The 27,291-nt window shown below is 40.5% G+C and overlaps 1 protein-coding gene across 3 annotated transcripts in view; it reads left to right on the top strand.

The window, feature by feature from the left end:
- The first annotated feature begins 11,991 nt into the window (after positions 1 to 11,991).
- The window catches only part of RFX3 (regulatory factor X3), a 320,548-nt gene continuing 305,248 nt past the window's right edge, over positions 11,992 to 27,291 (top strand). For 2 of the 3 annotated variants that reach the window (XM_064290581.1, XM_064290578.1), the window contains exon 1: positions 11,992 to 12,262. The gene's annotated coding sequence lies outside the window, so the exon portion shown is untranslated. The remainder of the gene's footprint in view (positions 12,263 to 27,291) is intronic. The other variant, XM_064290582.1, reaches the window with a different exon arrangement.

Genomic DNA, 27,291 nt, shown 5'->3' with positions numbered 1-27,291 from the left:
CTGTTACTTTGTCTTCTAGATGGGTCGGGATCATTCACCAGACCTGGTAGCTCTCCAAGCACGTGTGATTTCTTTTTTATGGGCCTCTCCACTTGAATATGCCTCTGAAGTTTGCACATTTATGAAAAAGAGCTCATTATTCTCTTCTCCCCTCTCTAAATGTTCTCTTTAGAGTAAGTATAATACTACCCTTTTCTTATAGTCATACCTGAACTCATCATCTCAAGGTAGTAGTTTCTGATTTTCCTCTGTCTGTCTGCTTCAATGAGTCTGTGAGCTTATTTGATGTCATCGAGGTCCCAACAGGAAACAGATGGTGCACTGGAAACAGGGTAATTCGAGGTGAGTTAAAATACAAAGGATTATTTACTAAAATGTGCGTGCAGGGAGTCACAAAGACTGGTACAACAGCCTAGAGAGCAGCTGAGCTGTTCTCCTCGAAGGCGAAAGGGAAGAGAGGAAGGAGCCTTTACCAGAATCTTTAGCAAACGACAGAGCTAAAGCAGCTTTCCAGAGATGGTCAGGGAAGGCAACACCCTGACTTCCCTCCCCACCTCCAATCTTCTGCCAGTGCTGCCCCTAATGGAAACCAGCTGGCAGCCAGAGGCCATGGGAACGTAGTCATGTGGCCCATGGAGGTCAGCCTTCTAGAAAGAAGGATAAGGGAGAGCAGAGAGTGAGTATGGAGAGATAGGTGGAAGATACCTAGCACAAAGAGGGGCTTTGACTTTTCTTTTTTTATCTTTCTCTCCTCCTTGTTCCTCCCTCCCCCATGTTTCCAAAATAACTAAACCAAAGGAAAAAACCAAACCCGTTGATGTGGAGTCCATCCTGACTCCTAGCGACCCTACAGGACAGAGTAGAATTGCCCCATAGGGTTTCCAAGGCTGTAGTCTCTATGGGAGCAGATTGCCACATCTTTCTCCTGTGGAGTGACTGGTGGGCTTGAACTGCCGATCTTTCCTTTAGTGGCCAAACGCTTAACCGCTGTGTCACCGGGGCTTCTTCCATAATAACTAGTTGAGCACATATAACATGTGCTCAACAAATATTTGGAAATTGAGTCTTTTTTGTGCTTGGTAATTTCTAAATATTGTCACTATTTCCTCCATACTATTTCTCAGAATGTTCTCACTGTTCCTGGTTGTAGCTTAATCCAAGTCTTAACCATTACTTCCCTCTAAGACCATTTCTCTCATATTTTCTTGTTGGTTCATTTTCCACAGAGGAAAAAAACAAGCAAAACAACCCACGAATACAAATACTTAAAAAGAAAAAAAAATCTATAGACCACAGTGAGGGTCCCTGGATGGCACAGATAGTTTGCACTCTACTGCTAACCAAAAGGGTTCAAACCCGCCCAGTAGCACCAGAGAAAAAAGTCCTGGCTGTCTGCTTCTGTAAAGATTGTTGCTGTTGTTAGGTGCCATTGAGTTGGTTCCAACTTGTAGCAACCCTATGTACCACAGAATGAAACACTGCCCAGTCCTGTGCCATGCTCACAATAGCTTTTATGCTTAAGCCCATTGGTGCAGCCACTGTGTCTATCCATCTCTTTGAGGGTCGTCCTCTTTTCTGCTGACCCTCTACCTTACCAAGAATGATGTCCTTCTCCAGGGAATGATCCCTCCTGGCAACGTGTCCAAAGTATGTAAGACGCAGTCTCGCCATCCTTGCTTCTAAGGAGCATTCTGGTTGTACTTCTTCTAAAACAGATTTGTTCAATCTTTTGGCAGTCCATGGGATATTCAATATTCTTTGCCTACACCGCAATGCAAAGGCGTTAATTCTTCTTCAGTTTTCCCTATTCATCATCCAGCTTTCACATGCATATGATGTGATTGAAAATATATGGTTTGGGTCGGGTGCACCTTAGTCTTCAAGGTGACATCTTTGCTTTTCAACACTTTAAAGAGGTCCTTTGCAGCAAATTTGACCAACGCGTCTTTTGATTTCTCGACTTCTGCTTCCATGGGTGTTGGTTGCGGATCCAAGTAAAATGAAATCCTTGACAACTTCAATCTTTTCTCCATTTATCATGATGCTGCTTATTGGTCCAGTGGTGCGGATTTTTGTTTTTTTTATGCTGAGGTGCAATCCATGCTGAAGCTATGGTCTTTGATCTTCATTAGTGAATCCTTCAAGTCCTTTGCACTTTAAGCAAGAAAAGTTGTGTCATCTGCATAACGCAGGTTGTTAATGAATCTTCCTCCAAACCTGATACCCTGTTCTTCATATAGTCCAGCTTCTCATATTATTTGCTCAGCATAGGGACTGAATAGGTATGGTGAAGGAATACAACCCTGACACACACCTTTCCTGACTTTAAACCTTGTATCCTGCTGTACTGTCTGAACAACTGCCTCTTGGTCTATGTAAAGGTTCCTCATGAGCACAATTAAGTGTTCCAGAATTCCCACTCTTTGCAATGTTATGTATGATTTGTTATGATCCACACGGTCGAATGCCTTTGCATAGTCAGTAAAACACAGGTAAACATCCTTCTGATATTCTCTGCTTTCAGCCAGGATCCGTCTGACATCAGCAATGATATCCCTGGTTCCATGTCTTCTTCTGAATCCAATCTGAATTTTTGGCAGTTCCTTGTCAATATATGGCTGCAGCCACTTTCAAGTGATCTTCAGCAAAATTTTGCTTGCACGTGACATTAATGATATTGTTGAATAATTTCCACATTCGGTTGGATCACCTTTCTTGGGAATAGGCATAAATATGGATCTCTTCCAGTTGGTTGGCCAGGTAGCTGTTTTCCAAATTTCTTGGCATAGAAGAGTGAGCACTTCCAGCACTGCATCCGTTTGTTGAAACATCTCAATTGATATTCCCTTAATTCCTGGAGGCTTGTTTTTCGCCAATGCCTTCAGTGCAGCTTGGACTTCTCCCTTCAGTACCATCGGTTCCTATGCTACTTCTTGAAATGGGTGAACGTTGACTAATTCTTTATGGTATAATGACTCTGTGTATTCCTTCCATCTTCTTTTGATGCTTTCCCCATAGAATCCTTCACTATTGCAACTCGAGGCTTAAATTTTTTCTTTGGTTCTTTCAGCTTTAGAAATGCTGAACCTGTTCTTCCCTTTCCGTTTTCTATCTCCAGCTCTTTGCATGTGTCATTATAATACTTTACTTTGTCTTCTTGAGCCACCCTTTGAAATCCTCCGTTCAGTTCTTTTACTTTATCAATTCTTCCTTTTGTTTTAGCTGCTTGACATTCGAAAGCAAGTTTCAGAGACTCTTCTGACATCCATCTTGGTCTTTTCCTTCTTTTCTGTCTTTTCAATGACCTCTTGCTTTCTTCATGTATGATGTCCTTGATGTCATTCCACAACTTGTCTGGTTTTCGGTCATTAGTGTTCAACGTGTCAAATTTATTCTTGACATGGTCTCTAAATTCAGGTAGGATATACTCAAGTTTGTACTTTGGCTCTGGTGTACTTGTTCTAATTTTCTTCAGCTTCAACTTGGACTTGCATATGAGCAATTGATGGTCTGTTCCACAGTCGGCCCTGGCCTTGTTCGGTCTGAGAATATTGAGCTTTTCCATCATAAAGATTACAACCAAGAAAGCTCTGTGGAACAATTCTACTCTGTAACCCATGAGGTTACCATCAGTTGGAATGGACTTGATGGACATGTTTTTTGTTTGTTTCACTCTGTCTCCTTCTTTCACCTTTATATTACTTCATTACAGCTGACATCAGATTAAGATTATTTGTGGACACTTAAGTAAGGTTCCTGCCAATTTCCTTTCCAAAACTGTTACAGCTTCTGGTCTACCCTGTTTCTGACAAGTTAGTATTGTATCTTTTGAAGTCTACAATAAACTTTCAGGATTATATTTCTTTTCCAAAGATGATTGCCAAATAGGGGTATGGCTTTTGCAAGAGATGCCAATATTTGTAATGTTTTGATTACAACCAACTTAACTAAAAATAATCCCCTAAAGACTCTTGGCTTTATCGGATACTGCCTTGGCTTACTGTCAGTGGTGAGAGCGCCCACTCAGATCAAGCTCCATTTTAGGTTCGACTTATTTATACACTATTCCGCTCTGCCACCTCTGTTGCGGGCTCCTTAGAAGCTGATGGAATTTCTAGCTTATCTAGAAACAATGGGATACTCTGTATCCCATTATTGAATCATTGAGTCAATGCCGACTCCAAAGAAAACGATACAGGTTATTTTACATGATTTTACTTCACTTTTTTTTTTTTTAATTTCAGGAAGATTTTCATCTTAAAAGTTATTATTCACTTTCAAAAATAGGCATGTTTAACCATATGAAAAACCCTTTGTCAAAGACTATCTTATATATCATTTTTATTATCCACATTAACATTTCGTGTCTTTCATCAGTCTTCTACACAAATTAGTGTTCTTTCTTTCAGGGTTATTTCTTCTGGGTGAAGAACGATATCACATTTAACAAGGAGTCTATAATTATCGTGTCACAAATTTGAATCTACAAATAGGGTATTCCTGTAATGCAGATCCAATTGTCTTTGTTTTGATAATGTGTAATTTTATAATGAAGTAAAGATTGTAGTGCCAAATTAGGGTACTGAGTTCAAGTGCACTTAAGCAATTCTCTCAGAAAATAATTTTTCTATTTCTTTGTTACTTTTTTTTCCTAATCTTTGTGAAACTAGTATCCAAAGTTCACAGTAATTTTGTCTCAGTGGATTACTGCATTTTCTGGTTAATTTATCCCCCTCTTTTTTTTTTTTTTATAGCAAGAAGGAAAGAGCCTTGGTGGTTCAGTGGCTAAAATGCTCCACTGTAACCAAAAAAGGTCGGTGGTTCAAACCCACCAATCGCTCCTCAGGAGAAAGACCTGGTGATCTGCTTCTATAAATATAACAGCCTAGGAAGCCCTATGGGACAGTTCTACTCTGTCATATAGGGTTGCTATGAGTTGGAATCAACTCTATGGCACACGACAACAACATAGGAAGAAAGGAAAATAAACTATTTGAAATAAATAATTTTAAATTCAGTTTTTCTACTACATCTCAGGGTTATTTGATCCTGTTTACAATGTTTAGGGATTATACATTTCTCAAGGTCCTTTGGAAATGTTGAGGATTTGAAAAAAAAAAAAAAAAACAGTTCGAAATATGAAAAGAAAGCTGCAAATCAAAATGACCAAATATTTAATGAGGTCTACAAAACTTACCATGTTATCATTTGTAACTCAGTTCTTACTTTTGTACATTTTATGTGGAATGTGGTACATTTTAATACATTTGATATGATGTTGGATGGGAGGTCTCCAAAACCAAATTCTAGTCAGTGCTTTTACATTAAGTCAGATCTCTGAAAGCCTTAACAATGACCTTACTCTCTTTTATCGAAGAAAGTACTAGATAAAATTTCACACAGTGCTTGAAGGCAAGTGTTTTAAACATTCCACTGTAGCACATATATTTTTGTGTTCCATGTCCCTCAACATAAAAATGTTAGTAAGCAAAACAAAATCTGTGGAAAAATATTCCATGCACATAAACTCCCTCTTTTAAAACGAAAGCAAAAAAGGCATGAAAAGAGACAAGTACATGTAATCTGAATCAGTGATCTCTATTTTTTCTTCATTAGTGACTCTGGTAAGTTGGTAAAAAAATATTTATGAATGAAATAAAAATCAGTTATATGTTGCAGTGGTTGACCTAAATATTCAGAACAGTTTAAATGTAGGATTTACATATAATTTTTATCTTTTGGAGAGGAGGAAGAGTGGAGATGTCTGACATGTTTCAGTAGGAAGATATTTTTAGTATAATATATAAAACAGGAATAATAGCCCTACAGGAACCTGGGAAATGTATTTCCAGACTCTAAATAACATTTAAAAAAAAGTAGAGAGAGAGAGCAAACTTCAGAAGAATACTTTCCAACATATATTATTCACATCAATTGCTTTTTCAATTAGAATTACACTCTCACACAATTCAAATTCATTATCTTATAAAAATCTACTTAAACCCCATTGCCATGGAGTTGATTCCGACTCATAGCGACCCTATAGAACAGAGTAGTACTGCCCCATAGTGTTTCCAAGGTTGTAATCTTTTTGGAAGTGGACTGCCACGTCTTTCTCCCCAGGAGTGGCTGGTGGGTTTGAACTGCTGACGGAAAGGTCAGCAGTTGAGTGCCTAACCACTGCACCACAAGGACTCCTTAAAAAACCTACTTAGGGTTCACGAATTTCTTAAATGCTGGTAGAAATACTCACTAATTTTAACTATATAAGTAGTTCACAAAAAAACCTTCCTAATTTCCCAAAATTATTACATATCTGTTTAGTATTTTGAATAAACTCACCTAGTATTTCCTCTTTAAAAATCCATGAAAATTAGAATTTTAGAATTGAGACCACTAAGGCTGTTCAATTCTTGATTTACAAACTTGGTTTACTTATACCTCCAAAAGCCTTTAATCCTGTTACTTCAAGAGATTACTTGATTTTCTCAACGTGGTCATAGAATTCGTATCAAAGTCTCTGAAATGTTATCTCAGAATAAGGTTATATTATTCCACAGTGTCTAATATACTGGAATTCCAATAGGTGAATAGGAAAAATTTCTCCTTGATCATCTAGTTCACTTTAAACTCTCAAAAGCAAAGTCTTTTTTTGTTCGTTTGTTTAGATGCATCAGGAGCATAAAGTAGGAGGGTGCCAATCAACATTATATGGTCACGCTTAATAAATACATATTTGAAAATTTGCCAAGGATACTTTTACTATGTATTATTTTTTCCTTTGCAGTGTTGAATAAAAGTATTAAGGAAAAAGTGAGTTAATTAGGTAAGTAAATATAAAAATAAATATTTCTTTTTGTTTATTAATAATTTCTAGGGTTTAGAAGCATGTATTGTTTACATATAATGCATATGTAATGTGAATTATAATTTTGTTGACTGTAAAAAAACACCTATGTAAATAGTACCCAAACAAGTCTACACTAGCACTGTCCAGTAGAACTTTCTTTCCTGATGGAAATGCTCTGTATTTGCAGGGTCCATTTTGGTAGACACCAGCCACATAGAGCTGCTGAGCACTTACAATGTGGGTAGTGTGACTGTGGAGAAGAATTTTAAATTAATTTACAATTAAATTTTAATAGCCACCTGTGCAGAACATGTCCCTAATGCTGGGAAGCTCTCTCATGCTGCATTCTGCTAAATCCCAACCCACCACCTCCACCATCACAGGGAAATACTGAACAGAGATTGGTGCTGCCTGTTCTTGGTCTTTATATAATGGACTCACATGGTATAGGGGATATACTCTTATTGTTTGGCTCCGTATACCGAACGGAATGTGTTTGAGATTCATCCATGTAGTTGTGTGGATCACGGGTTCATTCCTTTTAATTGCTCAGTAGCATTCCGTTGTGTGAATGTATCACAGCTTGTTTATCCATCCTCTATTGAGGGGCAGTTGTTTCCAGTCATTTGGATTTAATGCCGAACACCTATATTGTGTTCGACACTCTGCATTAATTGAAGGCAAAAAGCTGCATGTACTGCTGGTGTGTGTAAAGACAATTCATCTTTGGTTTTGAGCAAAAATAGTCAACTTAATGATTCTGTTACCATCCTTCCGTGCAGGGGTAAAGTTTTAATTCCAGGTTATGTTTAAGGTTAGACATATCTCAGGACTGCTGAGTAATGAGTTATTTTATATTATTTAAAGAAAACACAATTAGCAAGATAAATCTACCAGAAAAAAAAATGCAATGCTTTCAAAACCAAAATATACTTTGTGTGGAGGCAGGCAGGGTTGGCAGAGGGCTCCAGAGAAGAGTGGCAAGTTATGGGTAGTTCTGCATTATCTTGGCCTCTGTCACCCTTTATTTTTATTAGATAATTTTCACATATCCGCAAGATTTCAGGTCCAGTAAAAGAGGTTAGTTGGTCTAATTCCACAGTGCTCTGCATATTCATAAACGCTCAGTAAAAACTGGTTGACATGAAACCACTCATTGTACATGAGAACTTAGACTCCACGTCTATCTCAGTTGAAGAAAACCAGATATTGTAACAAAATGAAAACTTTAAAGAGAGGTTTATAAAAGGATTAACCACAAATTCAGTAGTAAGTTCCCACAGAACAATAATTTTCAAAACTCTCATTCATGTAATTTTTCAAAAGCTTACCTCATGTCAGTATTTTATCTATTCATATGCAGCTTTTCCTTTTTCCAGCATTAATATTAAAATAATTTATTCTTTTTGAATTTGCAGTGTTGAATAAAAATATTAAGGAAAAAGTGAGCTAATTAGGTAAGTAAATACAATAAATATTTCTATTAATAATTTCTGGGGTTTCGAAGCATGTATTGTTTACGTACAATGCATATGTAATGTGAATTATAATTTTGCTGACGGTAAACACCTGTGTAAATAGTATCCAAACAAGTCTACACTAGCACTGTCCAGTAGCGCTTTCTGGGCTGATGGAAATGCTCTGTATTTGCACTGTATGATATCAATGCTCTAGATATGAATAGGAGGAAGTAACTTAATGGATAATACTGAAAATGAAATGTATCAATAAAGATGTGCTGAAGTAATTTATAACTGTGTAATCCATACATTACCAGGAGTTCATATTTTCCTTCAAGTGGTTTGGATATAAATATGCTAATTTGTATCGATATCTGCCGATCATGCTAATCTGAGAGCAAAAACACTCCCAAGTTCAAAGGATACAATATTTTAAATACATTGAGCATTTTACAGACAGAACTGTTTGGTCCATTTTAAGTACTCAACAAGTTATTATCGCATTGACAATTTATTCACTTTGCCAAGAAATATAAGACCTTTTTTTTAAAGTGCCTCCTGGGCCCACAGTGTACATTGCACTGTATTGTTCTTGTTAGGTGCCATCGAGTTGGTTCCGAGTCATAGTAACCCCATGTACGACAGAACAAAACACTGCCTGGTCCTGTGCCATCGTCACAATCGTTGTTAGGCTTGAGCCCATTGTTGCAGCCACTGTGTCAATCCATCTCATTGAGGGTCTTCCTCTTTTTCCCTGACCCTCTTCTTTAGCAAGTGTGATGTCCTTCTCACTGTTGCACTGTAATAGGTGATAACTATTAGGAAACTGCTGGGTCTTTTCTCTGGCTTCTCAATGAATTATTCATTTATGAAATATATGTACAAAATATGTGAAGAGCATATGCAGCTTAAAAAAAAAAAAGACCAAAAAGGAAATCCTATCAGAACTGACTTATAGGCAAAAGGATTTCTGGGTCCTTTTATAACTAACAATAGTATAAAACAATACATGCATATATAATTTAGTATGTTTTTTCACGCTATAGCTTGAACTGGTTAGTTGATTCAGTGGGGTGGTAACACTGAAAATTTCATGTTAGTCTCTTACCATGGTTAGAAGTCATATCACCAATTATCCTTAAGTAGGGGAAAATATTCAGAATCCTAACTCTTTAATAATTCACTCACAGAAATTTATCTGTTCCTAACTCAGGAATAGGCCAAACCATGGAGCAGCAAAAGAAATTGTAAGCTTTTGAAACTGATGTTACAATGTCCTCACCCAAAAAAAAAAAAAAAAAAAAAATTCACCCAAAGGTCATACACTTTTTCTAAAGCAGAGTCCCTCATAGTGCCTATTGATACCCTTGAGACAGTTTTGAACAAGCTTCATTATGTGGTTTGTTTGCCTGCAGATTAAAAGCAGTAAATTAAAAGGATGGGAAGGATAATAGAACTATGTTCACTGACAGCAGTAAGAAGCAACAGCTGATGGTAAGCGAAGGGACAGGCAAACTGTAACAGACAATGAAACTAAAAAAGCAAAGCTATTCACAGCTATGTGGTGTGAGCCAACAACCCTTCCCACCATGACAGGAATAATTGAGAACTTTATCTGTAAATGTAATGAAATGAATATTCATAATGACTACCAGTTTTCATATAGCTGGAATGCATGCATACCTTATTTCCCAAGTGTACATCAAAGTTATATGGAATTTGAAGAGTTTTAAGTGCCGCTGGTCACCACACTGTCATCTCACTCACTAGAAGGCTCTACCAGTGGGTCCTGAAACCTTGTAGTGTTAGCACTGTGCCCTGCTCATCACTGCTCACTACTGCATTATACAAAGGCAACAACGACTTTCTTTCCTACTGTTGAAATAGTTGGTTCCTAAAATGCCCTTACCTAATATTCAAGGGCACAAAGCTAGAAAATAACACCAGCTTTAGGATTCTCTTGCCTATTTTGGAAAGATCCCTGGTGGAGCAGTAGTTAAACGGTGGTTGGTAATGGAAAGGTCAATTGTTTGAACCCACCAGTTGCTCTAGGGGAGAAAGATATGGCAGTCTGCTTCCATTAAGATCTTTGTTGTTGTGTGCCCTTGAGTAGATTCCCACGAGTCTGTAAAGACTTACAGTCTTGGAAACCCTATGGGGCAGTTCTACTCTGTCCTACAGGGTTGCTAGCAGTCTAAACTGACTTAACAGCAGTGGGTTTGGTTTAATAGGGGTGTTGTGACGATTAAATGAGATAATGCATGTAAAACCCTTAGCACAGTGTTTGGGACACCGAATAAGAGCTAAGGAATAGTCGCTAGAATTATTTTTCAGCTCTGGTGAACTCCTGATGGCCCAAATCCTTTCTTTTGCAGGTGCAAAAATTAAGCCTCAAGAGAACTGACTTCCTAAGTCTGTCCTAATGGTATTGTCTCGATAAGCAGCTTAGCTGCGCGCATTAGGTATCTGGGGTATTGGCAGGGCCCGGGGGCATGAACCCGCTGACTCTGGTCTGCAGAGAACTGGACGAGGTTTGAACCGCAAGGTATTAAAGGCTGCGCTCCACCAACGGGGCTGGAGATGGCCGGTTGTGTGCTAACAGCACGCATCACAGACAGAAGCCGTTCGTCTACCTCTATTCTGCTGGAAGCAGCAAGACCCCGACACGCAGTGGGTTGTCAACTCTAGGCTGAGGGCGAGGCAAATAAGGGTTGAGCGCAAATCCCGGCTAGATCCATTTCATACTTTTATTCTTCTCCAAAGGGGTCGAGCTTCTTCTTCAGGGCTGAAGACAGCGAGGCATTAAAACCTAACGGGGTGCCTCGGGCAGGAGTAGAGTACCCCCCCGCCCCAGGCCACTGAGGCCGCCATGCGTTTTCCCGGGCTCCGGGGACGCCCATTTCTCGCTCCAAACTAGTACGAGCTCCCGGCCCTGCAGGCAGGAGTGAGGGCGGCCACGCTCGGCCCCTCACTGCTTCCCGCCACGCCGCTGTGGGACCCGCAGGCAGCCCGCTGCGCACAGCTACGGGGCTAGTCTCCCTAAGATGGCGGCGAGGCAGCCCCTTCCCGCCCGCCATCGCGCTCCTCCGCGCAGTGACCTCAAGGCACGCGCGGGACCAAGGACGGAGAGCAAGGCGCGAAGGCGGCGCGGACCCTCCGGCCCGCCGCGGGCCCAGGAGCCCTGAATCGCCCACCAGGGACGCGACAATCGAGAAGGCAGCCGCCACCCGGGACACCACCGTTTCCTCAGGAGCGAAACAGCAGCGGCACATCCGGGTCCCTCGGCTCGCCCCGCCCCGGAAGTGACGCTCAGGCAGGGGGGGCGGAGGCCTCTCTTCAAAGTGAAGCCTTCCTCCGCCATGGCTCGTCTACCTACAAAGTGTCTGGGAGCGCCCTCACTGGCTCAGCCGTTACTCTCTCGCGCTCGGGGGCTTCTTTGCGCAAAGCTGGCTGCCGGGACGCCCAGCTCTCGTCTCACAAAGGAAAAATGCCCGTCGCGCCCACCGCTACCCTGAACTCCCCGCCAGCCTCAGCAGCGCGCGTTTAGCATCCCTCCGCGGGGACGCTCCATAACCTGGGCCGCCGAGGCGCCTCTCTGCGGAACCACTCCGCGGGTCCAGCCCTCCCGCCGGGCCTGTCAGTCAGCGCCGGGCCCGCCCCTTCCGGCGGCCGCGGGCCCGCCTCCTGCCCGCTCCTCCCCGCCCCTCCCGTGCGAGTGTCTCCCTCTCCCTCTCGCTCCCTCTCTCTCTCCCTCTCTCTCTCTTTTGTGAGTTATAGCAACCGTTGCCTTGTGAATCAAGCGCCATAGTCACCGTAGTCCTGGCGACTGTTACCCATCAACAACAACTACTCCTCTCCTCCTCCTCCTCCTCCTCCTCTTCCTCCTCCTCCTCCTCCCCACCACCACCATCTCCATCACCCACCAACAACACCACAGTAATCCACAGCCGAGGTGAATATGCCGCCGTGTCTACATGTGTGTGCGGGCGCGGGGGCCGTGTGGACGCGTGTGTGTGTGTCCGTGGGGCGAGCCGAGCGCCGCGCGGGGCCGCTCCTGACGCCGGGCCCGCGGCTCGGCCGGCGTGTTTACAGCGGACCGGGCGGCGGGCACCGGGCTGCCCGGCCCCGGGGCGCCCCCAGGCCGCTGCGGCCGCGGCGCCGCCGGAGGGACGGGGCGTTCGTCCTTTCTTTCTTTGCTGCTCCTCTTTCTGCCCGCGGCGGGCTTCGTGCTCCCCTGCAAGGCGCAGGAGGCGACAGTGTGCAGGGGAGACCCGGGAGCCGGGGGGTGGTGGCGGTGCTGTCGGTCACTTGTAGGGCCTGCCGATGGGTTTTGTTATCTTCCTCCTCGTCCAGGGGTGAACTTTTCCCACCGCCCGTTGCCTGCCTGCCTTGTTGTTTTGGGGCCCCTCTTTGCCTTGTGCTCAGTGGGCTGGCTCTGCTGTGAGCATCACCAGCTTTTCCTTTTTATTTTTATTTATTTTTTATCTTTTTTAACATGTATTTTCTTTGTGCTGCTGCAAGGAGTCTTCCTATCCATGCAACTCTCTGCCCTCCCCGCCTTTCTGCCCCCCCACAGCCCGTGCACACACTGGAACCGGGGGCCTCTGGCTTGGCTGGGCTCTTCAGGCTGCGCTGGGAAAGAGGTGGCTTTTTTTTTTTTTTTGAAGTCCCTCTCTTTTTGGGGTGTGTGTGCTTGTGACTTGAACCGGATGCAGGGCATCTGTGATAGTTGGACTCGTAGCTCTTGACAGTGCTTTATCCGTGCTGGGGAGATGGGGGTGGGAGGGGTGGCCGTGAGGTTCCCACCGTGGAGTGTTGGCAATTTTCATTGTGTTTATGAGACTTTGTGCGTGGTCAACAGGGAGAGGACATGAGAACGCGTTGTGAGAACTCCGTTTACAGTGTTATTCGTGACAGTTATGGTACTTTCAGACTTTTTTCCCTCTCTCTTTCTCTTTTTTTTTCTTTTTCGTACTCTCTCTTCCTTTTCCTTTGAGAGTTGAAATTGAAGTCAAGTTGTTCATAAAGAATGTATGAAGCTTCTCAACTTGAAACGTGTGTGTATTTCACTTTCTTTGTGTCTGTTGAGATCTAGGCATGAGTGTACTTAACGTATTCTTTTTTATTTACTTTTTGATTTTCTTTGGATGGTGACTTAAACCTGCCCAGGACAGAGAACTTTTTTTTCCTTTTAAGTTTTTCTTTTAAAAAATTATTTTCCTCTGTGGGTTTGAATACCTATGAGTACGGTTTATGGTTAGAGTTAACCTCGTTTTACGGGTTTCCTAAATTTGTTCACATTGCTGTCTAATTTTTAGTTAATGGATTATCAGCAAAGCGTTTTGAAAATGAATGTGTGCTAAAACAAATACAGTGTACAGTTCTAGTTTCACATATTGAAGCTTCCAATTTGGGATTTAACAATATTAAATAGCCTTTCTAACAGCAAACATGTATTGGTTTAAGTGACAGCAGCTTTTGAATAATATGACAGTATTAATACTTTTTGAGATTGTCAGCGAGCAAGTTGGGTAATTGTAATGCTATTAAGGCTAATATTTTGTAAAATGAGAGTTTGGAGCTTTAATAAAAACTTTTAATTCGTTTCTTTACGGATGATATTTTAGACGAAGATGATATTTGTTCTGAAAGGAATCTTAGCGCATTCAGACTCCTTTATCCACTCCCTCCCCAACCGGGGTTTCCTGCAAATCTCTAATACTAACTTGTGTTTTTTTTCCTGTTCAGATGAGTGTCAAATGCCTGCACACTTTGGATGGCGAAGCTACTGGGTCCCATAAACTCTCTGAAGTTAATAAGAGTTTTGCTGTCTTGAGAGAGTTTCAGAGCTTATGCTATCTAATAGCATAACGGGCTTCTAGTTAAATAGATTATATTGTATCATGTGATTGTTTAATGTTTTTATTTGCAGCGTCCAAGAAATTTTGTGAGGCATTTCACTCATTACACACACTGCGGGTTTCCTATAAATGTAGATTTTCATTCCCAGGTTGATTTGAGGGCAGAACGTAAATGGAATTCGCTTACTTACCCGTTTTCAAAAGCATACGTGTGGGATGAAAGTTGCCGTGAAGCTGCTCTGGGAGCCAGTCGGCATTATGTATATGGATTGATTGATTAGGTAGTAACCAGAAATACTCACAAATGGTGATGGGAGAGATTAAACACAACGGCAGACAGTTAGCATTTTTCGGCATTATGTATATGGATTGATCGGCATTATGTATATGGATTGATTGATTAGGTAATAACCAGAAATACTCACAAATGGTGATGGGAGAGATTAAACACAACGGCAGACAGTTAGCATTTAGTTTATTCTTTCTTTAAATTTTTTCCTGGGAGGGACTGTATTGGGTGTCGATAATCTCCTGTGCTCTCAGTTTTGAGACTAATAGAAGTCCGTGAGAATGACCGTGCTTTGAAACTAAAACTATGAGATGGGAGTCACCTGGAACTTGTGGAGATGAGGATTGTGACTCAGTGTATGCCATGATGCCTACCTCAGTCTTTTGGGGATTGTTCTGCCTGTGAATTGAGCTAAAGGGTATAGGCACATTTATGTAACACCTTTGTGAGTGTGGAATAAACTAACATGCATTACTAGCAGTTTTTGCATTGTTGCACACTGTTTTTGTTATATGGGGCAGTTATACCTAAAAACAGTATATTATTCCTCCAGGATTCGCATAGCCTCATACTCTCCTTAGGTATGCAAACAAGCTTTATAGACTTACAAAGTTTAATATACTTTAAACAATTTTTTTTTTGCCCTAAACAAATTTAGTGTGGTAATTTTGTTTTAGCCGTTAAGAAAACCCAGTGAATCTCAAATTGAGATAGATGCAATGCTTTATTTAACTATTGATTCCTGTTACTTTTTGGTAACATTTTTCATTATTCTTGAGAAAGTTGGCAAGGTGTATGCTTTCCTCTCAGCTTTCAACTGAAAAATCAGTAAGTGGATGGTAATGATTTTTGCTATTCAAATTTTGAAGTGTGTGTGTGTGTGTGAGAGAGAGAGAGTATTTAAGAGAGTGGATATGGTATCAAATGTGTGGGAAGAGTTTAAAAAAAAAGCTTTCCTGAACAATCTAATCTGAATGTTCCTTTGTTCCTGGTGTCTGTAGTAAGAATATGTTACAAAAAATGAGACCACCAAAGGAGTAAACTTTTACACGAGGAAGAGCCTGCTAGTTATTTTGTTTTCATACTGTTAGACTAAAAAAAAAAAAAAAAAAATCCTCCAGTGACTCTGTTACTTTAAAAATAAATACTTAGTTTCCCTAACTGAATTATTTGCCTTTAACTCTGTTTGGTATATGCTCCCAGAGGCCATCACAAAAGGGATTTTAAATTCCTCTCTGTTCACAGGTGCATAGTGTTCCCATATTTTGGAAATCCAAGATGAAGTGGATGTGACTAAACCTAGCTTGTAAGGGACAGATGGCTGCTTTAACACGTGTCACTTTCGTTTCTAGTGCATTGTGTTGGCACCTCCAGTGGTTCACAAAAGGGCTCTCTAAAGCAGGTGGCATCCTTTCCTTTTGTCGTTTTAGTATAATCTACTTTTAGAGTTTATCATTTTCCTAGGAAGAGGGGCCTTTTTTTTTTTTTTTTTTTTAAGTAAAAGTTGAACTACCGAAATCAAGATTAGTCACTTAACATAACTTTTGCTTTTTAGCATCATTCTATTTTCAAGCTACATAAGCTGTGGATCTTTTTCCAAAAACACTTACTGGTTCTTAGTGGTAATGGTAAATTCTTTTCGAATCTAGAAAAAGCACCCAGGAGCACCGTATACACTCAGGAAACGAATCAAATTAATCTGAAGCAAAAAAACCAGAGCAGATTTAAATAAGCCTGAACATGCCAAGTTAACTTTTCCAATTTTTTTTTTTTTTGAACAACAGTGTTATTTTAGCTTGAATGCTATATGTGGAAAATGGGTGCTCTTTCCGTTGTTTGAATATTTGAAATATTTTCAAGCCAGAACATTTTCTTGACCCACTTCAGATGGCTGCTCTATAGTTTTTAATGGTCTTTTAAAATGAAACTTGTTTTTAAGCACAGATGTTTAAAAACATGTACTGCAGTCAATGAAACAGTGTCACCCTGTTGGTTTCTAAGGCTCGTTTTTGCTCTGTGATTCCGTCCTTTTGTGGGAATTTTATAGATCTTATCACAGATGCACCAGAGGGTGCTGTGCTGTTGGCAGCGTGAGACTATTATCACTGAGAATGTGAATTGATGAGAAGTTTTACTTAAATAAAAGTTTTTAGTTATATATGCATTCAAGCATATAATAGCCTTGTTTCTGTGGAGCTTAAAATTTAATGTCTTTATTGGAAGTTTTATATCAAGCCCTATTTCTCTCTTGTACTAATATATATTAAAAAAATATATATATTTTTTACTGATATGTATTAGCACACCATATTACAGTATCAAGATTGAGATCTGTGGCATTGTTTGAATGCTCACGCTAGTCCCTTAGGCATGTATATCGATCATCTTCTTAAGCTGGTATTTCAATCTATATCTCAAAAATTTAGTAACTTGAGAATCTTAATATTTAGGCAATAAGGCTTTGTCATCTGAGTTTATTATTGGCGCATAGCAATATCTTGTACATTCTTGTAACATTTTTATATGGCATAATTAAATGGTGATATGCTTTTTTTATGGTATAATCTAAAAACTGCACCTGAAAAGTATAGGTGGTTTTAATAGTTATTAATAAAAAGAAAATAATAAAGTTAGAGAATTTGGTTCCCAAATTGCATGTGAATGTACAGTTTGTTGTTATTAGAGTAGTTTGGTTATTTAATTTGGCTTTGTCCAGACTGTCTGCCTCGCTGTGTCATATACTTCTGCTGGGAGTGATCAGACATGGCCTCCTGAATCCGAATGATTGTTCGGTGATGGTTTATTGACGAGGACTGTTGAATCCAATCTTCTGAGCTTCTGGCATCTTTGACTTTCGTTCCTCAGCAATATGTACTCTAACAGACAAATGCTGGAACTGTGATAGTATCTTCTTTAAGTAAGCTTAGGAAAGATGGGGTTTCCCAGCTATATCATATAAACTTTTTTGTCCTGATAATGGATGTACCTATACTGTTATCCCACCCAGATTTAACTACAGTCAGCTAATGGTAATATTTTGTAAAAGTAACTTCCTGTGGAGGCATGGCACTTGGGTCGTGATGCTGCGAGCACAGCGTCACTGGAGAATAACATTATTTTGAAATACCAGTCTTGCTAAAGTAGATTAAGCATTTTTCTTTTTAAGAAAATTCCTGCTTTTCTAATATAATCCTACAGTTTATCAGGTAGTTTGTGCCATTGAGATTTTAAAAGCATGTTATGTACCAAGTTGTGTTGCTTGAAAAGCTTTACCTTGTCTTTGACGTTTTATGTTTCATGTTAAGGAACGAGATGTACTTAATGAAAATGAACCTGTTAAACAATTGAATTGTATTTAGAGTATCTGTAAGTAAGTGGGTGTACGTTTTGCTCTTTAAATGGATGGAGTAAGTATGTTAGTTAAGAACACAGGCTCTGGAGTTACATCCCAGATGGGCTTACAAACAGTGTGACCTTGGAAAAGTTATTTACCCTCACTGCACCTCAGTTTTCTCATCTGAAAAATAGGATCAGTAGTTCCTGCCTTATGGCGTTTTGTGAGGATAAAAGGAGATATTCCATGTAATGTGCTTTGCTCAGTATTTGACACAGAATACATGCTAACTACATGTTAGCTGTTATCCTTTAGGGAATACTGAGAAGATACCTGTTCTATTCTCCTTGCCACCCAGGAATCCTTTTAATATATTCCTCTGGCCATCTCCTTTCTAAATGGACTCAAAGTTTTGAAAGACTTTGCCCACTAATTTATATTCATTACGTAGTCATCCCCCACCCCCCCTTTAAAACTGTATCAAAGACTTGAAGCTATCAGTCATAGATTGGGATTACCATTTGATGTAACTGGTCTTGTGAGCACGCTGAGTTAAAAGAGTGCAAGCGCAGAGTTGTGGTTTAGTTTTATTCTGCATTATAATGGACTCCTTTTACAACTTTTGAAAAACTCGCCTGGTCCAGGGATCTCAGACCAAGAACTAATGACGCAACATTTCATAAACTCTTACACTTTCCATTGTCCCTTTCAGTGTTTAATTTACGTTTCTTTTTTCACCTCTGCTATACATGAATTACTCTGAAAACATTTTGAACCATATTTGTAAACTTTATGCTAAATGCTGTCGTATGTATATTGTATCTAATATATATACTTAGTATGTATTATATGTAATAGTCCAGTCATTTGTGTAAAAATGAGTTCATTAAGAAATTATTCAATAATTTTGTAATACACTGCTTAAACCAAAACCAAACCAAGCCCAGTGCCGTTGAGTAGATTCCAACTCCTAGCGACTCTATAGGACAGAGTAGAGCTGCCCCATAGAGTATCCAAGGAGTGCCTGGCGGATTTGAACTGCCGACCCTTTGGTTAGCAGCCGTAGCACTTAACCACTACACCAAATACACTGCTTAGAACTATTATTATTTAACCCAAAGGGTAGAAAAACACGTGAAGTTACTTCTTGTATATCTGCAGCAATAAGTAATTTTGGAATAATTTGCAAACACCAGTTTTGGGTTTTGTCAGAGAGCTTTGGGGCATTTTTTTTTAACATGCTAACATGCAGTATGAAAATAGGGAAAAGTCAACTTTGGCTCCCTTCTTTCAAGTTAAAAATGTTTAAAGGAACACTTTCATGTTGTCTATTATATCTAAAGTTGCTATTCAGTGATTTCTGTTTGTTTATGAGCATTTTGATTAAGAATGAAGTATTTTGTCCTCATTTTAGAGTGACCTGAAAAGCCCTCATCTTTCTCCAACTGGACATGTGCTCTTTGTATTTCAGCTGAAGATTGACCTGATCCTGTACATCGTGGTTTTTGCTGAGAGCGCTGTGTGTTGTACAGACTTTTAGCCTGCCTCACTCACTTTGCATGCCCCCATCCTCCCCACTCCTGTTTAGTGTTTACTGAATTATGTGACTCTCCTTACCTGATTTTTATACAGAATTACCCCCAGCATGTAAATTAAGCCAAGGCTCAGCTCAGCCATCTCCTCTGCTTCCTTTCTCCGGTGAATCTGACAAATGTTCTTAACAGTGGGTAAACCAAACAAAAGCCAAACCCAGTGCCGTCGAGTCGATTCTGACTCATAGCGACCCTATAAGGCAGAGTGGAACTGCCCTGTAGAGTTTCCAAGGAGCACCTGGCGGATTCGAACTGCCGACCCTTTGGTTAGCAGCCGTGGCACTTAACCACTACGCCAGCAGTGGGTAAGGCTGTTAAATGTGATGTAGATGATCAGGTCTGTGATACTCTTACCATTTCCAGTCATCTCTTGTTTTCTTGTGAGTTCTATCCCTCTGACTGCCCTGCGGGACGGATACAGAGCCTTGTTCCAGTAGTGATGTAACCTGAGCATGTTTTGGATCCAGAAGGTTCTCTTCCTAGTCCTGGCTTCTGACTAAGCACTTCAGGGTTAACCTTCTAGTTGAGTACAACACTGTTGTCAGTCTCATATGCCTGCTTACTGCTCATGCTTAGCTTCTGGATTGTTTTTTTCTCACTACATTCACTAGAAGCTGTAATACGTAGTCAGAACTCCTTGACTTTGCTTTACAGTGTCTGGTCAAGGTTACCCGAGGTCCCTGGTGCTTCCTGTATAGGCAGAAATGGGGGAAGGAATCACAGGAGCCAAGTCCAAGAAACCAAAGAGAGTGAGGCAGTAGGCCTGAAAATAAAAGTGTGTTAGTTGGTGAGAGAAGAGAGATGATGTGGAAGGAGAGAAGGGAACTAGCCGAGAAAGAACGGACCTCGGAAGTACTATCCAAAGGAAGATTGTTGTTGGGTGCTGTGGAGTCAATTCCAATTCATAGCGAGTCTATGTGACAGAGTAGAGCTGCCCCACAAGATTTCTTAGCTGTAATATTTACAGAGGCAGATCCCCAGGTCTTTCTTCCGCGAAACCACTGGGTAGATTCTAACTGCCAGCCTTTCAGTTAACAGCCAAGCACTTAACAGTTGCACCACCGGGGTCCTTCAAAGGAGGGTAAAGAGAAAACAAAGGTCCTGTTCTGGTACTCTGTATTCCACTAACTTTAAACCCTTAGGCTAGTCACTCGAGCTCTAAGTCTCAGGTTCTCCATCTGTGAAATGGGTCAATAGGGTTATATGACCTCCGAAACTCTTCCCAGCTCTTGTCTATGTTTCCGTGGCAAGATTGACCCCAGGGAAAGGGAAGCATGCCAGTAACACGGAGCTAGAAATTAATATTTACCGTTGGTGTCAAAGGTTAGCATGTTGCTTGCCACTTCTAACGGAAACAACAAAGAAAACCTAGAGCCTGGGTCTAGAGTAGTGGCCATCCATACCTATGACAAAGTCTCAGAAGGTTCCACCATTCCAGTGGCCCCTTTGGGGGAGCTGTGGCCAGGTGCCCTGATTTCTTCACCCATGTGGGAATTAGCTGACTGTCACAGTTGAGTTCCTGCCTGAGCCAGCTCCTCCACGTGTGTGTGCCAGACAAGTGTCTGACAGTTGGGGCTTCTGCCTGTTGCTCACTAATGAGATATTTAAAACAGGACATGATTTCCTAAGTATGTGGATATGCAGTTGGTCAGAGAGAGAGACCAAGACAACCTAGCAAGCGACTGTCTCTCACCTCAGAAACAGTCAACATTTAGGTTTATGTTGATCTCATTTGTCAACATTTCTTCCCAGTTATTAAATCCTTGACTTTTTCTCTCCCTTCATGCTCTTCAGCTGGTTTTTGAAAAGACCTGAAATCCTGCTCAGGAGTCTGAGCAAGTTCCCAGAGCCTTTGGACTCCGCTGGGGCCCTGCTCTGGGAAGGATGGCTCTGGTCCACACTCTTAGTGTTTTTCCATCAGTTACATTGTTGCTTTTCTTTCCTGAATTTCGTTTATACTCAGATAAGCATGATTTTTATTCAAGTTTGGTAGCAGAAAATTTATAGTGCCTTTTGGGCAAGAAGTAGGCATTTTCACACTAGATAGTGTTAATTTGGTAAGTTTAGACTTACCAAGGTTTTAGAGTGTGGCAGGCTAGGAGAGGAAGCCTTTTTTGCCTTAGTTCAGGATAAATTATACATTCTGCTTATCTCTGCTCTTCTAGCAGTCCACTTGGGGAGTTTATAAAACTCCCCAAATACTGTTGCTTTTTCTAATTATTTTTGAGTGATACTTTTTATTGAGTAATATATTTTCTGAGCTACCTTTCAAATGTGACTACTTGATAGCATTCATACAGTGCAGTGTAATAACCACCATCCTCAAAAATGTATCTGGTCCTCTGTAGTGATCATCACTAACATGCAAAGCCATTTGAGAAACTCTGCTTGGTAGTTCAGTTTCTTCTCTGCTTTAGTTGGGGTGGAGAGAAGGTTTGCTGGAGAAGGGCAGCAGAAGCAGACACCTTTAGAAATTGTACCCTTTTCCCATGGTAAGATGCATTGCATGCTGTCCCCAGCTCCTTCTCTTGGAATATGGATTTTTTTTTTGGGTGGGGGGAGGAGGGGAGCGAGGTGGGGGACTGGGACATGGGGATGAGAGACAGAAGTCACTCAGGTGATCGAGCCTTTGTCCAGGTCCGTTTCCTTTTGTGGTATGGAATTGTGCAGAGTACATATACTTTTGTGGGGATAGGCATATTTTACTTTATCTTTGTCAGTGATTCCTTTTCTCCTAAAGGATGAGTGTATTTCTATGTGTCCGGCCCTTATATTAGTGGCTGAGAAATCTTCTCTTTTGAGGCTCCAATTTGTAATTTAGTTATGCACAAATATTTAAAAGTAGGAGTAAAAGAAAGCAGTACTGAGAAAATCTAGTTCATATGCCAAGTAATGGAAGCAATGCCTTAATAAATCCACCTCTACGTTTTGCTTTGGGTAGATGGTTTTGTGGATATATTTTTGCAGTAGAACCTAGGTTTTTCCTCTGCTCCTATTGATGCCAACATTTTAAAGATCCAGAGAGGGTAATCTGTCAAATCCGGGCTTCACTGATTGGCATCTGATTATATCTGATGACAGTCTTAGAGATGGGTTTTAATGAAGTGTCAACTTAAGGGCCAGTAATAAAAAAGCATGTGAAAAGATATCAAGTGATCTGAAAATCAGCTGTACCATTTTAAATGTACAATATTTATTTGATGTGCCCCAATGAAAACCCAGAATGAAAAATTCACACCCAGAACGAGATAAACTTAAAGATTCTTAGGTTTGCAGCCTGCTTATATTGCATGCTTCTGAAGGGCTTTCAAAAACATTTTGTTAAAAAAGTCACCTTAACATATTCTCAGGGTGAATTTATAGTAAGAAAAATAGAATTTAGCTTAGATTTGTGTGTGTGTGTGTGTGTGTGTAGACCTTTAGAAGGTCATTCTAATTTCTGTTTTGCGTGGTGCTGTAGAATCTTCACCAGTATCATTTTGTTGACTAGTTATTGCGTTGTACATATCCTGGGACAGTACTTGGAACATTTGACATTCCTGCCCTGGTCCGGTTTTCTTTAAAGAGGGGCAGATAATTAGAGAAAATGTTTGATTCAAGTTCTGTGGATGACCTTCATGTGATTTTGGGAACAGTTTTTGATAGTCCCTCATATGATGGTTTTGAGGCCACCTTTAGTTAATAAAGACCATGAATACTGACATTGAATTAAATGTTAAAAACAAAAATCACAGTTTGTTCCAATTATAGTAGGTTAAGATTCTGTGCTCCCGGGTCAACATTTGCTCTGTTCCTTTATTTTTAGAAGTCTGCCAAGTCTGAAATATAAAACCTTTCAAATAATGTCGAATGAGTAGAGCTGGATAATAGATGTGGATTTAGGTTTCAGCCAGGGTTTGAGAGCCATATGGCTTGGAGATGAGGTGAGATTTTTCTGTCTTTGAACTTGGAAGGAGACGTGTTTCAGCGTTGTGATTGGATTAGGCTTGCCTGAGCATGTGTTGGGGTGGATGGAAGTGTGAGTGACCGTGAACAGGAGCTGCAGGTCAGTCATCGGTGAGAGAGGTTGCTGTGTGATGCTCACACTCTGCCCACCTCCAGTCCTGCTGCCTGGGGTCAGCTTTGAAGGAAATGTTTTTCTTGGGTGCTGTAAGCCTCTTGATTAAATTCTGCTTTTGTTACTGTCCATTGAACTCTTGAATTCTCCAAGCCCTATAGCATGGTCTTGTGCAAGGTGAGCTTTGGGAGTTCTGGTTTACAGACCTTGGAAAGAGTGCCAATAGATGTCACACCATGCCTAGAACAGCACCCTAATCTGAAGCAGTGGGGTAAACCCAAACCAAACTCACTGCTGTCTAGTCCATTCTGACTCATAGCCACCCTGTACGACAGAGGAGAACTATCCCGTAGGGTTTCCAAGGCTGTAATCTTTACAGAAGCAGACTGTCACATCTTTCTCCTGTGGAGCAGCTGGTGGGTTCAAACTGCCAACCTTTTGGTTGGCAACCGAGTGCTTAACCACTGTGCCACCAGGGTTCCTTGGAGGGGGGTAAGAGTGAGGGAAAATAGGGGCCCGATCAGCAAAAACAGTTAGAAAAACTGGAGTCTGAAAAGTGACTAGCATGACGTGGAGAAAACGAAGGGTCATTTTAGGGGCTGGATGAGAAAGCTTGTTCACCATAATCATATCTATAATATTACCACGACTGCCGTTAACGGCATTATTTCTAATATTTTGCTTCAAAAACATTCTGGTGGAGGCCTAAGAAATAATTGAAAACATTAGTCTATAAGCCTGTACTTTAAAAATCATTGCCCTTAAGCTTTATTTTTGAACAGAGAATTAGAAGATTTAAATCAATGTATATTTATGGCCAATACAATTTTGGTTAATTTAGGAATCTTGAAATGGCTCAGATTTTCATTGGGATTTAAGGAGTATCTTGAAAGAAAATAGAGAAAAGAGGCATTAGATACGAATCACATATTTCTAGCTATGTGGGCGTATTTTTTAAGGTTTCAAATTGTAGATGGCTACAAGAGTGACAGAGATGATATTTGTGTATCAATGAGGATAAAAAAGAAGGTAGGAAGAGATACTGAAAAATGGATTTGGGTGAAATTAGTGGAGAATTTGGAAATAAAGATAACGATGAGGTAAGGTGTTAAAGTAGACTGGTGAAATAATTTGTTGGATGATGAACCATCTTTTTCTTTCTTTCTTTTTTTAACCTTACTGTTACTTTTAACTAGTAGGGGAACCTGATGAACAGATTGTAGTTAATTCCTTTATGGGTACCCAATTTGTTCCTTTATTTGTTGGAAATATTTACAGTAAGGCTCTGGGAACTTCCACTATAGTATGTGGGGTTTGGCTATTATTAAATATATACAGGAAAACATTAAATTGAGATGTTGCAGTAGGTTTTCTTGTAGTTATTTTATTATTATAAAATAATACAATATTAGCATACAAAATAGACAAAATTGATACATTTAATTGAGATAGCTTATTGAGATAACTTATCTGTTAGCTGGAAACCCTGGTGGCATAGTGGTTAAGTGCTACAGCTGCTAACCAAAACGTCAGTAGTTTGAGTCCACCAGGCGCTCCTTGGAACCTTGATGGGGCAGTTCCACTTGTCCTACAGGGTCACTATGAGTTGGCATCAACTTGTCACACAGCATTTTAGATCAGGAAGCTTGTTCTCAGTTGCTGGTCAAGTCTTTTGTTTAATAATTCCAGGCTCGTCTACTTACTGACTTAAAAAGGGAAGCAGGCAAAAGGACAGCAGCCGATGTTTGCAGGACACAGGGCAAAACCTGGATTTGCACCTCACAGCTGAAGCGGGGTTCATCTTTGTACTTCATTGTCTTCACTTGTTTGTGGGTAAATTTAGGTAAATAGGTAAGAGCCATTTTGTGAGTTGATAAGGGAAGAGAACCAACTGGCTTCTGGAATATTCCCTTCAAAGTTAGCTATTCGGTTGGTGGGATCTACCAAAGTCATTTGTAATAAAACGTGAAGAGCAAGCCATTGGCAAGGGCTAAAAAACGATTTACAGCACCATTCAGTGCCATGGCATGTTTCCTATTCGTTATCTTCAGGGAGTAAGGAGGTGCCCTTAGTTTCTTTCTTTGATTGAGACCAGACAGGTGTGAAAGAAGCTCATGTTCAAGGCTAAAGTCTAAGGCAAAAACCAAACCCCAAAGCCCCAAACAAACCTGTATTCGTGTTGGAAACTGTTCTGTAATGAGCAAACTAATATGTATAGCAAAGAGGGATTAATGGTATTTTAATACACAACACAAGACTTAGACCAAAATATCCTTATTTAAAAGCTGGCGTTTCCTTGTTCTTTTAATCTAATTAAATGATTAAGGCATGAAGAAGTAAATACATTAAATAGGGTCTGCATTTTCTAGTTTATGCAACTTAATTGTTAAACTTACTTCTCTCTTATCCAAAAGGTTCAATAGAAATGCAAAAGTCTTCATAAAATATTTTACGGCAGTCTCTTAAAATATTTCTACTACAGGGTAACCAGCCAAACTGAGGAATATAGTGCTACAAAGGAACAAAATGATGCGCTAATTAAATGATCTTATCCCATGACTAAACCTCCATTTCTTTTCTCAAAGGGTGATATTTAATCCTTTCTGCCACTAGGAAACATCTAAGTTAAGTGATCCTGGGTATTAGACTTTCATATACTTGAGCTTTCCAGAAGTAGAGGGAAGATACAATGTATGCAAGAGAGCACCAATAGAAAGTTTAATCAGCCAGACAGTGTTTGAATAAAACATGGAAGTAACCCTGCAGAACCAAAGAGCATGGGATATACCCGCTGATTTTGATAATATCTATAGAAGATTTTGATAGAAATTGGAGCCCTAGTGGCCTCAGTCGTTAAGAGCTCGGCTGCTAACCAGAAGGTCGGCAGTTTGAATCCACCAGCTGCTCCTTGGAAACCCTATGGGGCAGTTCTACTCTGTGTTCTAGGGTCCCTGTGAGTCGGAATAGATTCGATGGCAACAGGTTGATATGAATTTAATGTGATATTAGCTTAAATGTTATTTGTGGTATTTTTTCTGTGCTTTTAGGTACCTTATACTTAAGTATACTTTTGCTTTTTACTTTCATTGTTACTACTGTGTTTTAGGTGAAGGTTTACAGCTCAAGTTAGTTTTTCATACAAAAATTTATACACACATTGTTATGAGAACCTAGTTACTATCCCTATAATGTGCCCGCACTTTCCCCCTTTCTACCCCAGATTTCCCATGTCCGTTCAGTCAGCTTCTGTCCCTTTCTGCCTTCTCATCTCGCCTCTGGACAGAGCTGCCCATTTAGTCTTGTGTATCTTCTTGAACTAAGAAGCACACTCTTCACGAGTATTATTTTATGCGTCATAGTCCGGTCTAATCTTTGTTGGAAGAGTTGGCTTCGGGAATGGTTTTAATCCTGGGTTAACAGAGCCTAGGGGCCGTGTCTTCTGGGATTCTTCCAGAATCAGTCAGACCGTTAAGTCTGGTGTTTTTACTAGAACTTCAGTTCTGCACCCCACTTTTCTCCTGCTCCGTCAGTGACTCTCTGTTGTGTTCCCTGTCAGGGCAGTCATTGGTAGCCAGGCACCGTCTAGTTCTTCTGGTCTCAGGCTGCTGCAGTCTCTGGTTTATGTGGCCTTTTCTGTCTCTTGGAAACTCTGGTGGCATAGTGGTTAAGAGATATGGCTGCTGACTGAAAAAAGGTCAGCAGTTTGGGATCCACTAGGCGCTCCTTGGAAACTCTATGGGGCAGTTCTACTCTGTCCTGTAGGGTCGCTATGAGTCGGAATTGACTCGACAGCAATGGGATTGGTTTGGTGTTTGAGTTTTGTCTCTTAGGCTAATATTTTCCTTGTG

Source organism: Loxodonta africana, chromosome 9 (genome assembly GCF_030014295.1).
Source record: "Loxodonta africana isolate mLoxAfr1 chromosome 9, mLoxAfr1.hap2, whole genome shotgun sequence".
Taxonomy (NCBI): domain Eukaryota; kingdom Metazoa; phylum Chordata; class Mammalia; order Proboscidea; family Elephantidae; genus Loxodonta; species Loxodonta africana.
This window is presented reverse-complemented; position numbering and strand designations above follow the sequence as displayed.